General features: G+C 34.4%; 1 pseudogene; it reads left to right on the top strand.

Moving 5' to 3' along the window:
* The first annotated feature begins 8999 nt into the window (after positions 1–8999).
* On the top strand, positions 9000–10284 carry LOC149159509 (putative pectate lyase 18 pseudogene; annotated as a pseudogene).
* Positions 10285–11987: the final 1703 nt, after the last annotated feature.

Raw genomic sequence — 11987 nt, 5'->3', positions numbered from 1 at the left:
GGTTTGGATTCTCCACCACCACAATGCAAAATTACACTTAACAAAAATACCTCAATTTACTAGTATGTAAAACCTAAATTAACTGGACTCTAAACGTTAACACTAACTTGAATTTAATACTTTTACTTTAATTTAACTATATTTAAGCTAAGAGATACTTATTGGCTACTATGTAGCAATTTTTTATTCATAGACATTGTAAAAGAAAATTATACTACAAGGAAGAAATAATTTATATATTTTAAAAGACAAATTTATATGAATTGTTATGAGATGTACATTAAAGAATTAACACTATTATGATAAATTACATTCATACCATCTCATATATCTGGTTATTAAGATGATGTAATTCAAGATATAACTTCTTTTTAAAAGTTATAAATGAGCCACTTAGAAAATGTGTTTAATTCTTGCCTATTTAAAGAATCTAATTGTTTACCAAAACATAATTATCTAAAATCATTTAAGTAGGTGATTTCAAATGGTTGATGCAAGTCTTGCAATGTGAGTACCGGTGCAAAGCAGAGGCCACACTACAACTCCGCCTTCTTTTGGGACTCAAACCAGGAAAACTTCAGACCAAGAAAACTTTGCTTTCACTCCGCCATTGGTAATTTGACTCAAAAACCAAATGATATGGAAAAATCCCAACAAAAACAGCTGATAAAATTACTTTTTTTAATATTTATTTAATAATTTTTTTTTTTTAATTTTACAATTTACATACAATTTTATTTTTAAATATTAATATTTCCACAATTTTAATTTAATTGCAGTGATACATGTTTTAATATTATTTAATTCATGTCATGTCGTGTAAGAAAAGTTTGTTATCGACAATTTCCTCGGTTTATAACATCACCTTGAGAAATCCGTCGATGATGGAACTGTGCCTAGCTACAAAACCTTGGCAAGGATAATGGAGGAAATGTGATGAATCTGAAAGAAAATTTCCTGGTGACGGATCGAGGGAGGAAAATATAGGATTCAATTCCGAAGATGCCATACTTTGATGGAAAGTTTGAAGAATGACTAGCCACCTTTGAAGGGAAATTTGAAAATTGAGGAGTCGACACAAAATGACATAAAAAGATAAAGGTGAATTGTTTAGGATGGAATCAAATTGATTGTGCAGGCAAAGGTTAAAAAATTAATACCCCACCAATGGCTTTTGACAGTCATCTAAAGAGACCAGGGTTTGAAAAAAAATTCAAAGGAGTTTTCATGATTTTTATATTATTAATAACTCCAATACAACTAATATTTTATAAATTACTTAAAAATTCATAATTTTATACATCTTTAATATTTTATATCAAAGTCATCATATGTGTCAAATAAAGAAACCATTCTATATTAAGTATCAGAGGGGCTAACATGTTCATTGGAAATTCCATTTTATTAATTAAAAAAACTTTTCATACTTTCATTATTATCAATAACTTTAATACAAATGGTATTTCGATAGCTTGAAGCGGGGGGTACACGCTGGAGAAGCGATGCGATTCGATGGGCAGAGGTTTGCGGTTCGGGTCAAGTAAACTGGTCTTTTTAACGAAAAAAAGGAAAGAGATTGGTTGGGGTGAATAGTGTTTGTTTATTGGTTGGGGTAAATAGTGTTGGTTTAAATTGTTTGTCTAGTTAATTTTATATAAAAACATTTTTTTTGCAATCAAAAAAAATATTTGTCTAATCAATTTCAATAAAAACATTTTCAATAAAAAAACAAAAAAAATGTGAACTGTATTTGCCCAGTCAACTTCATATAAAAACACCTTCAATCGAAACTATTGGACGCAAGGAAAATTTTAAGGATGGAAAATTTTCTTGAAGTTTAAAACATTGGCGAATCTCACTAATCCCTAATATGCAAATTATAAATGTTTATTGATATATTTGTAAAATTATTCAAATTTATAATTATTTTATATATAGTCTCTATATAATGTTGGCGATTTTTAAGGTAAAATAATTTTATATTCTAAAATTTGGGCGAATCGTCTTTTATAAAATTGGAAATTGGCGAATCTTTTTTGTGGAAAAATCATGGAAAATTAGCCCACTGGACGAACATTAGCCCCTAAAATTTTCCATCATGTAGCACGTTTTCACAGTGACATGCGGGGATTTTCAAACCCAAGAATCTCTGATATCACAGCATTACATCATTAGAGATATGTTACTTGATGGTCGTTTGATGGTTTACTGTTCGCTCGCAAGGCTTTCCACATGCCAGTTAAATTTGCATCTGAATATAACAAACTTCGATTATTTGACTTTTAAGCCTCCAACAATTCTCAAATTTTTCAAAAAATTATCAATTATTGAAAAATTTTAGGTATCGTTCGCTTTCCACGCTTTTCTAATCTAATAGTTAAAGTTAACATCGAGATAATATAACACAGCGTGAGGATTCTTCATTTTCAAGGTATAAATACAAGTCAGCAATAATTTAACATAAAGCTTCGTAAGATATTAAAATGAGTTTATTATTTCTAATTTAGCTATGAGATGAATATAAGTTGTAATTTGTTGCTGGAGATTTTTTTTAAGTGAAGATAGGGTTTTTATGTTAGAGGTTTAGGCTTCTTTATTTTCTAATTTTGTGAATAGAAAAGGGACGGGAGCTATCTGTTTGAAGTTGTTGGGTATAGATTAATAATAATTAAATGATTTATTTTTTCACTAATTAATTATATAGTTATAAAAGTAATATGAAATATCTATTTTAAAATAAAATTTAATATAATTAAAATCCCAATTTTTTTAATATAACAATTTTTTATCATTTTTCTTATATTATTTTATTAATACAAAATAAAATATGTCCATTCACTAATATAATTATCATTCATCCATCCACACCTCTTTTCCATAAAAATTCTAATTTTTAAAAATATATATTATTATTTCCTCAATAAAGGATCCGTTCCAATTTTCAATGTTTCCGATTATCTTTTTAAACTTTCTTGATTGTTCATGTGACATTTCATTTAAAAAGAATATAAGAATGTGTTGTATTTAAAAGATTCGCAGTTTACATTTGCCATCTCCCTCCAGTCAAGGCACATCTCTACATTCCTTAAGCCATGATAAAAACATGCGCAAAGGAAATTAATAGTGCAATTTACCAAGTGTGATGAAGTGATAATAACGACGAAATGGTGGATGCTATAAGAAGGCCCCGGCATTTGCAACAGTTGCTCAGAGCAGAAGCAACAACCACCAGTGTTCTTAGCGTTGTTGTCTTCCTGAGAAGACAAGCCACCAGGGTTGTTAGTGTTGTTGTCTTCTTAAGAAGACAAACGTGAGTCCTGGCTGTCAAAATGAGCAATCAAAATTGTATTTTGAGGTGCATGCTATTGATTGGAATACTCCGCTGCGTTCATGGCGGGGGCGCCAAAGCCATTTGAATCAAAATATGGAGAGAAGTTTATGGGACGGAAGATAGTGGAGAAAGATGAGAGCAACAAAGCGAAAATAGTTCTAGAGTAAGTAAATCGATCACTGGAACATTACATTCGCGTTTTGTTAATTTTTCTGTTCTTTTTTATTTGATATGATGTTGGAGGCTGAATTTGTTGCAAAAGCAGAGGAGACAAAACACAAGTCACACATAAAACATGAGCTACTACTCTTCTATTGCTCTGATGTTGGAGGCTGAATTTATTGGAAAAGCAGAGGAGGCAAAACACAATTCACACATAAAACATGAGCTATTGCTCACAAAAACATGATGATCACAATGAACCTGGTGAAGGGTATTTAAACCTTTTCCAACTAGTTAACTGCCTAAAATATCTTGACATGCAACTACATAAAATCTCACACTCATAGTAATCTATTACTTAACTCACTTGACTCAACACTCAAACACTCAATCATGAAATCACTTAGTTAACTTACCCTCTATTTTTATATGACTCCTCATGCACGAGTAATTATGTTATTTTAACAGTCCTCCTTAATTACGACTGGTAAACTAAAACATGACTCATGACAACTCAAACATTCTATGTCTCAGTTAGGTTTAGAACACCCAAGTTTCTTCTATGAAACTCAAACACATCTTGTGTTAATGACTTAGTAAATATATCAGCCAATTGATCACTAGATTTACAAGGCTTCAAGTGAACTTCTCCATTGCTCACAAGTTCTCTAATAAAGTGATATCTAGTATCAATATGCTTGCTCTTCTGATGAAATACACTATTCTTGGATAGTGCAATTGCTGAGGTGTTGTCACAATATATTGTTGTTGATCCTTGTTGTTTCTGCTTGAGTCCATCAAGTACTGTTTTTAACCACACTTCTTTACATGCTGCTGATGTTGCTGCTACATATTTTGCTTCTAATAACAAAAGTGTCACAATGGGTTGCTTCTTAGATGCCCATGAAATCACACCTGAACCAAGGTGGAACACAAAACTAGAAGTGCTCTTCCTATCATCCAAACTGCCTACAAAATCACTCTCTGTGTATCCAATCAATTCTTTATTTTCTGTGCTTGCATACATCATGCCACAATCTCTAGTTCCTATTATGTATCTCAGAATTCGTTTTCCTGCACTCCAATGTGTGTATTTTGGAGTCTCCATAAATCTGGAAATCAAACTCACTCATTGCATGATATCTGGTCTTGTAGCTATGAGATACATGAGGCTACCAACCAATCTTTTGAATAGAGTTGGATTAACTTATGATCCTTCATCATCCTTGCTTAACTTTGTACCTATTGCAATTGGTGTAGGGATAGGTTTGCAATTTTCCATTTTGAATATTTTCAAAAAATCTTTGGAATATTTATTTTGACAAATAAAAATTCCTTTTTTAGATTGCTCAACTTCTATGCCAAGAAAATATTTCGTGACACCAAGATCTGTCATCTCAAATTCTTTCATCACGGCTTCTTTAAATTCGTCTATGTCAAAATCACCTGTAAAAATCATGTCATCAACATATAAGAAAACAATCAAAATCTGTCCATGTTCATTTACCTTTGTGTACAAGGTAGGCACAATGTTGCTTCTGCAAAATCCATTCTTAATCATGTAACTGTCAATTATGCTATACCAAGCTCTAGGCACTTGTTTTAGTCCATAGAGTGCTTTCTTCAACCTGTAAAATTTTTCTTTGTTACTTTCAACTTCATATCCTGGAGGTTGCTGCACATAAATTTCTACTTTTAGAATTCCATTTAAGAAGGCTGATTTCACATCCATCTGATATACTTTCCACTTATTCTGAGCTGTTGTGGCTAGAATTGCTCCTATAGTTTCCAATATGGCTACCGGAGCAAAGGTTTCTCCAAAGTCTATTCCTGGTTTCTTTGAGAATCCTTCTGCTACAAGTCTTGCTTTAAATATATTAGTTTCACCTTTCTCATGCAACTTTGTTTTGTACACCCACTTCACACCAATGATATTTTTTTCCTTTGGTAAATCAAACAAATCTCGTGTCTCATTATTTTCAATAGCTTCAATTTCTTCATCCATTGCTTGCACCCAATTTTCATCTTTGGTTGCTTCTTCAAACGAAGAAGGTTGGAATGACAATAATGCAAAATTTCAACTAACATCCAAATCATCATAAATATCTTTCAAACTTCTCATGTTTCTCTTACCATTGCTTGATTCATCACCTGATTGATTGCTGGGAGAATCTTCATCTGTTGATCTGCTTGAGGATCCATGCTTCTCTGAAAATCTTGGAGTCCTTGTTGGTGTGTCTCTGTTTGGTGTCTTCACCTGTGATTCTTGCTGCTCCTTTTCTGTTATATCATATTCTTCCATCAGTGGCACTTGTGCATCAACTATTTTGTCTATAGTTCCATTCCATGACTCTTGTTCCTTGAACATAATACCTTTTCTAATTATGGACTTCTTTGAGACAGGGTTATACAATTTGTAAGCTTTTGATTGCTCACTATAACCAATGAATATGCATTTTTCACTTTTATCATCCAATTTGCCTCTTCGCTCCTTAGGCACATGTGCATAGGCTACACATCAAAATACTCTTAGATGAGATACGTTGCAATAAATACCTGACCATGCTTGTTCTGGTACTCTGTTCATCACACTCTTTGTAGGAGATCTGTTGATCACGTAAATAACACATGCAACTGCTTTTGCCCAATACTCATTAGAAAAGTTTTTTCCTTTCAACATGCTTCTTACCATGTTCATAATTGTCCTGTTCTTTTTCTCTACTACACCATTCTGCTGTTGTGTGTACCTGGATGTAAACTATCTTCTAATCCCATGTTTTTTATAGTAATCATGGAATGCCTTTGAGTCATATTCTCCACCACAACCTGACCTCAATACCTTGATCTGTCGATCACTTTGGTTCTCTACTAAGGCTTTGAATTCTTTGAACTTTGCAAAAGTTTTAGACTTCTGCTTCAAAAAGTAAACCCAATTCTTTTTGCTATAGTCATCAATGAAAGTGAGGAAGTAGCAACTTCCACCAATTGACTATGTCCTCATAGGTCCACACAAGTCTGTATGCACTAACTCAAGAGGTTTCTTTGCTCTGTATGCAACTCCCTTTGGAAAAATTTCACGGCGTTGTTTTCCCAAGATGCAACACTCACATGTACTAGTAGGCTCTTTGATGGGAGGTAATCCTTTGACCATCTGTTTCTGCTGCAACAATATTAAACTAGAAAAGTGCAAGTGTCCAAATCGAAAGTGCCATAACTAATAATCATAAAACATGCAACTGTAAAATAACTCACATGACCACTGTAATTCAAAATTAGAGTAAAGAGTCTATTCTTCATCATCTACACCTTTGCTATCAGTTGCTTGCTTGGGGGCTTGTCATATATAACAACTTCTTGACCTTGAAAGATAACTTTGTATCCTTTCTATGGAAATTGACCAACACTTAAAAAATTATGTTTAAGACTAGGAACATAATATACCTCTGAGACTGTCTTTGGCTCCCCCTGCTTGGTCAGAATGTTGACCACTCCTTTTCCATCTACTTCCATAATCTTGTCAGTCCCCAACTTTACCTCTGTTTTCACAGATTGATCGAAATTTTCATCCAAATCCTTGTTGCCTATCATGTGGTTACCGCAACCACTGTCTAAAAACCACACACTAGCAGAAGGTTCATGCATGGTTTGGCAAGCTAGGAAGATAGAGCTAGTACTCTCTATAGTGACATTAGCTCTCTGGTTCCCTTGATAAACTATTTTCTTCCTGCAATCATGAGTATAATGACCAAATTTATTGCAGTAATAACATCTCACCTTTGGTTTGTCAACTCTTTGATTATTTTGAAGCTTTTGTAGTTGCTTCCACTTGCATGTTCATGCTCTTCTCAGTCATCTCTCTGACCACCATACCTTCCGCTCGTTCTACTTTTTCCTCGACCTCTATCTCTTGAAATAGAAACTCGACTTTTGAAAGCACTCGCTAAAGTGGAATCCTTATTTCCGTCTATCCTTGCCTCATGGGATAGAAGTGTTCCCATAAGCTCATCAACTGTAAATGATGCTAAATCCTTGGCTTCTTCGATGGTTGATACCACAGCATCAAATTTGGTAGACAAAGATCGGAGGACCTTCTCAACCACTCTTTGATCTTTTATATCTTCACCATAAATTTTTAACTGATTTACAATAGTTATGATCCGATTCATGAAAGAATCGATGTCCTTGTCTCTTTCATCTGCAAAAGTTCAAAATCTCTCCTAGTATTCTGCAACTTAACAATATTGACTTTGGCCATACCTTTATAGTTTTCCACCAAAGTATCCCATGCTAATTTTGCTGAAGACGTGGTCATAATCTTCTGGAACACTGCTAGGTCCACTCCCTATTGAATAAGCTGCAACGCATGTGCATTCTTCTTCTTGTATTTCTTCCATTGTTCCCTCTCCACATTAGTGAGAGCTTCTTCTTCTTCTTCGTTCATAGGCTCTGTAAACCCAAACTTCACATAATCCCAAACATCATGTGCCTGCAACATGGTCGCTATCTTAATGGCCCACACATCATAATATTTCCTTGTAAATAGTGGGAACTAGGGTTGCAAATTTGAGAAAGCCATATTTCTCCAAAAATTTCTCTTTTAATAAGCTTTGCAAAGCTTATTTTAAAAAAAAATCTCTTATCTTCAAAAATTTCCTTTATAAAATAAAACCCTTTATTATTTTTTAATATAAAAAATCTTTTTATATAAAAAAAAATCTTTATAATCACTTCAAAAGAAATCGTATGATAAAACCACGTAACAAAATCGTACCCACTTAGCTTTAAAAGATCACGTGACTTTTAAAGCCTTTCGAGTTTCAAACACTTTCGACTTTCAAACACGTTGACTCTGTATTGAGTTGTGGCACACGCTAATTTTTCTGCGAAACTGCGGCTTGCTCGCTCGTTGACCAATCAATTTTCCAGGCAACGGTGTTCACGGCAGCTGTGGCTGCTTCTTCATTAAACTCTATCTATGTTGTTTACAAACCAAACGAGTTTGGCTACAGCGGGTGAGAAACTTCTGACTATTTTCTTACTCGCACATGCATGATGCGGCTGTAGAATCTCTCGATCTTAAACCTTGCTCCAATACCAATTTGTTGGAAAAGCAGAGGAGACAAAACACAATTCACACATAAAACATGAGTTGCTGCTCTTCTATTGATCACACAAAACATGATGATTACAATGAACCTGGTGAAGGGTATTTAAACCTTTTCCAACTAGCTAACTGCCTAAAATATCTTGACATGCAACTACATGCAATCTCACATTCAAAGTAGTCTATCACTTAACTCACTTGACTCAACACTCAAAAATTCAATCATGCAATCACTCAGTTAAATGACTCTCTATTTTTATCTAACTCCTCATGCAAGAGTAATTATATTATTTTAACAAAATTGAAATGGAATGCTTGACACAGAATTCTTTAATATATGGGTATTAAAATAGAAGTAGAAGCATTATTAGCAATAATACAAGAGGATAAGAGGAACTGAGCATGTTGTCATCTGCAACGAGTAATCCCATCGATGACTATTGGTGCTATGACCCCAATTGGGAGCTCAACAGAAAATGGAAGGAAAATTGCGGCATTGGATTTGGCAAGCATGCCATTGGAGACAAAAATGACAAGTTTTATGTGGTTACAGATGCCGGTGATGATGTCGTCAATCCATCCCATGGCACGCTGTGTCATGCCATGATTCAGACAGAGCTGTTGTGGATCATCTTCCACAATGACATGCTCATCCAGCTCAAGGAAGAGTTGTTTATTAACAACTTCAAAATAATCGATGGACGTGGCGCCAATGTCCACATTGCTAAGGGGCCATGTATCACCCTAAAAAATTCGACAAACGTCATCATTCATGGCATCCACATTCATGAATGTAAGTGTCTACAAAATGTTATGGTAAACAACTTTCCTATGAATAGAGAAATAAATCAAGGCGATGGGATTTCCATCTCAACGGCGAGGCACATATGGGTGGAGCATTGCTCTATGTCTAACTGTGAACATGGCCTCATTGACACAGTCAAGCCATTCACCTATATCACCATTTTCAACAATTATTTCACTTGCCACAATAAGGTAAGCAAGCTCACATACTCATTCGTTCATTAGTTACAATTCACTCTATTTTATTCCTTCTCTTCTACCTTCACAATGGTCTACTTTTCTCCAATGGTAGATGATGCTATTGGGTCACAGTGATGACCACCATCATGACAAAGTTATGCAAGAAACGGTTGCACTCAACCATTTTGGTGAAGGTCTCATGTAGCGAATGCCAAGGTGAGTAATTAATTGTTATTTTAATCGTTTCCCGTCTTATTTTTCTTTGCTGTGAAATTGTGAAGGAAAATTATGAGATGGCTATTATATTATTTAGATTTTAGATAATGAATTAAATGGATGTAGGTGTTGATTTGGATACTTCCATATCTTTAACAGTGATTACACTAAGTGGGAAATGTATACCATCGGTGGAAATTCAAACCCCACCATACTGAGTCAAGGCAATAGATTTATGGCATTTGCAAATCCCTTTCCTAAAGAAGTAACCAACAGGAAAAACACCACAAAAAGTGAATGGAAAACGTGGAACTGGATATCAGAAGATGATATGCTAATAAATGGTGCATATTTCACACCGTCAGGATCTCAGGTGCTTTCGACCTATGCAACTTCATATAGTGGCAGAGAAAAGAGTGTAGTCATTGTGGAAGAGATCAACAGGAACGCAGGTGTGCTCTTATGCAAGAAAGGAACTCACTGCTAACTGCTACTTCTTTCTCACAATTATCAAACTTGAGTATCCACAAACATTTCTTTTACTTCTTCTAATTGTGTCTTCTTCAATGTCACCCTTCATATACTTCACATTATCTTTTATAATAATAAGTTACCCAACATGTTGATATTAATCTACAATTTATTACTTTTTCAATTTAGCAAGTATAAAAGATTCATGTTTATATCAACATGTAAATTTTAGAAATAGTCATTTTAAACTTTATCTACAATGAAGGATGACTTAATCAGAAGACTTATGTTTGGAAGGGTCTACAGTGTCTGAGGAATTGTCATTTAAAAATGGTTTGAATTTGGGTAAAAAACTTTCAAAAAATCTTCTTGTAGTAGTGTTTAAATCATGTTTTTGATGATGGAAATAGATTCAGCACCATAAAAATTTTGGGGCACCCATCTCCCTTTCTCTCTCACACAAACACACAGACACATGCTCACTCTCTATCTTGCCTTGTTCGTCTCTCTTCCGTACTCTCCCTCTAACTACCTTGCCTAATTCCCCCTATCCCCCACCTTTCCCTTTCTAACTCTCCCTCTTCCTACCTCTCTTTATCTACCCCGTCACTCTATCTCCCCTTTATTCATTTCCTCTCACTCATTAACTCCCTCTTTATTCATTTACACCACTCTCCTCCTGTTTCCCTCTCTTTATCCTCCTTTATCTCTCCACCCTCACTCCACTCCCTTCATTTCCATATCTATCCCTACATACCTCCATCTCTTCCTTAATCCATCCTTTACAACCAAACCCAAACTCTATCCCTCTCTCCCTCCATCCCTCCCTACATCTTAAAGATTATATACCTAAAAGAACGTACATGTTTTGAAAATACAGACTCATTCTTGAAAGCATGATTTTTTTTTTTTAGATTTCCAACACATTTTTGAAGGCTAACTCGTGCTTTTAGAATGAATACAGATTCTTGAAAGCGTGCACAAGCTTTTGAAATTGTGCACATCTTCTTCAAAATCCAAACTGACATGTATTTGAGGCGATCTGGGGAGCACTAAATCTATAGCATTATGAACATTTGCATATTTTTAAAGGTTCTCAATTTTTCCTAGATTAGTGAATTCATGATGGCACCCTCATAATAAATTAAAGTTATGGTACAGGGGAACCAGAACAAAATAATTTAGTTAGTAATCCACCCTCAATATGTTAGTAAAGTATTTAAAATGGTGCTAATAGGAATTAGAGACTATTGGCATGATTAGCATTGGAATTTTGTGAGACATGTTGAAAAATAAAAATTGAATCTATAGAAAATATAAAATTAGACTAATAAAATCTTGAGTTGGACAAGAGTCTACACCCATGGGTTAGCATATGTGTTACTCTAGTCTACTAGATCTGTTAGTTGATTTCCTCAACTACACCATCAACCCTTCTATACCATCAACCTATATACATGGTTTACCATCTTATTTGGTCCATTATCAAGCCACATTCATGTATTGTTGAGTTCATTTGACTTCTTAGACAAATGTGGTAATAAAGGAAAAGTTGATTCCTAATTTCCCTTAGCTAGGTGACAGTGGAGTGTCAGAAGGTGTGCTTCAAATGGAGCTACTCTAGGCCATCTTCTACAATTACATGGTTATCTAACTAAAGTAAGAGTTGATCATTTATAGTGTCAAAGCAATATATGGATGAGAAACCAACATGCATAT

Source organism: Pinus tabuliformis, chromosome 5_2 (genome assembly GCF_031772625.1).
Source record: "Pinus tabuliformis cultivar Carrire ecotype Pingquan chromosome 5_2, CPIR1, whole genome shotgun sequence".
In the NCBI taxonomy this organism is placed as follows: Eukaryota; Viridiplantae; Streptophyta; class Pinopsida; order Pinales; family Pinaceae; genus Pinus; species Pinus tabuliformis.
Note: the sequence above shows the minus strand (reverse complement) of the source record. Positions and strands in the feature narration are given on the sequence as shown.